The 2,207-nt window shown below is 43.5% G+C and overlaps 1 pseudogene; it reads left to right on the top strand.

Moving 5' to 3' along the window:
- The first annotated feature begins 660 nt into the window (after positions 1 to 660).
- On the top strand, positions 661 to 1,302 carry LOC118730863 (annotated as a pseudogene).
- Positions 1,303 to 2,207: the final 905 nt, after the last annotated feature.

The raw sequence follows: 2,207 nt of genomic DNA on the forward strand, positions 1-2,207 counted from the left end.
CATCAAACTAAAAAGCTTCTGCACAGCAAAAGAAACGAGCATCAAAATGAAAAGGGAACCCATTATATGAGAGAATATAGTTGACAGCAGTGGTCGGCAAACTCATTAGTCAACAGAGCCAAATATCAATAGTACAATTGAAATTTCTTTTGAGAGCCAAATTTTTTAAGCTTAAACTTCTTCTAATGCCACTTCTTCAAAATAGACTCGCCCAAGCCATGGTATTTTATAGAAGAGCCACAGTCAAGGGGCCAAAGGGCAGCATGTGGCTTGCGAGCCGCAGTTTGCCAACCACGGTTTGCCAGTAAGGCATCTGATAAGTAGTTAATTTCTAAAATATGTAAAGAACTCATACAATTCAACAAAAGGAAAACAAACAATCCAATTAAAAAATGGGCAAAGGGCCCAGCCGGCATTGCTCTGTGGCTTAGCGTCGTTCTCGTTCTGTGAATCAAGAGGTCATGGTTCAATTCCTGGTTGGAAGCCCAGGTTGCAGGCTCAATCCCCAGTGTGGGGCACGCAGGAAACAGCTGATCTCTCTCCTCATGGGTGTTTCTCTCTCTCTCTCCCTCTACCTTCCCCTCTAAACTCAATAAAAATATATTTTTTAAATGGGCTAAGGACCTGAACAGATACTTCTCTAAAGAGGACATATAGCTGGGTAAAGCCCAGATGGCTGCTTTCACCTAATACCCATGTGAGGGCAGCAAAAGCGGTTCCTGTCATCTCCTAGAAGGTCACGTCTGACTAGCACTCTGCTATAGCTGTAGGCTGCTGCAGAGGAGACAGAACAATGGCAGGGTGCCTCGCTGCGAACACAGGAAGGTGCCTATGGAATTGGGTGCCCCATACCTAGAGAAGTTTCTCTCTGGGTGTTCCTGACTTGTATTTTGTAAGGCTCACCATCCCATCCCCCTAAGTGGTTGATCGTTGGAACAAGAAGAGGGCTATGTTTGGGGTGTATGATAACATCGGGATCCTGGGAAATTTTGAAAAGCACCCTAAAGAACTAATCAAGGGCCCCAGTGGCTTCAAGGCTGGAAGGGGAATGAATTGCAGTATTTTATCCGAAAGAAGGGAATGGTTGGAAATCACATGTTCAGTGATGACCTACACAACCTTATCAAATGCATCAGCTCTCTCTACAAACATTTTAACCGACGCGGAAAGTACCAGTAGAAAAGTAAGCTGGGACTGTGAAAGAGGAATATCTAACATCCAGGTGAAGGGAAATAGTACCGTACTTTTTTTTCCTAAGAGGAAAGGAATTTGTATGCTCTCCGTAATAAATTGAGGCTTCTTGGGGGGGGGGGGGGGGGGGGAAGGGGAGGAAGGACATACAAATGGCAAAAGTGACATTAGCATTTTATAAAAAATGCTAACGTCACTAACATCAGAGAGATGCAAATTAAAACTACAATGAGCTCTAACTGGCTTGGTTCAGTGTATAGAGTAGGGGTGTCGAACTCAATCAGAGAAGGGGCCAAAATCTAAAATCCAGCCTAAATCGCGGGCCGAATGGTTTACTGAACAGTCATAAACTGTCATTGTGATGGAAACGCAGCGGAGTGCAGTGATGACAGCGCGGTGCGGGCCACATTGCAAGGCCTGGCGGGACGAATTTGGCCTGCGGGCCTTGTGTTTGACACATGTGGTATAGAGCATCAGCCTGCGGACTGAGGGGTCCCAGGTTCAATTGTGGCCAATGGCACATGCCAAGTTGTGCAGGAGGCAGCCAATCAATGATTCTCTCTCATCACTAATGTTTCTGTCTCTCTCTCCTTCTCTCTTCCTCTCTGAAATCAATAAAGAAATACATTTTAAAAATAAAACTACAATGAGATATCACCTCACACCTGCCATTAGCTGATAGCTGATGCATTTGTTAAGGTTGTGTAGGTCATCACCTGTCAAAATACCATTCATACTAGAGTGGCTACTATCAATAAATCAATAAACAACAGGTGCTGGCAAGGATGTGGAGAAAAAGGAACCCTAGTGTAGTGCTGGTGGGGATGCAGACTGGTGCAAGTATTAAATGAGGTTTTTATATCTTTAGATCAAGGACTATTGACATTTCAGAATAATGAATATGTGTAACATAATCTAAGTGCTTTCTAGTCAGGTCAGTTTATAAACATGCAAAAATACCTCAAAAAACAAACAAACAAACCCAGTGTGGTATATAGTAGGTAATTATCAACAAA

The sequence above is a fragment of the Pipistrellus kuhlii genome, unplaced genomic scaffold (assembly GCF_014108245.1).
Source record: "Pipistrellus kuhlii isolate mPipKuh1 unplaced genomic scaffold, mPipKuh1.p scaffold_m20_p_1, whole genome shotgun sequence".
In the NCBI taxonomy this organism is placed as follows: domain Eukaryota; kingdom Metazoa; phylum Chordata; class Mammalia; order Chiroptera; family Vespertilionidae; genus Pipistrellus; species Pipistrellus kuhlii.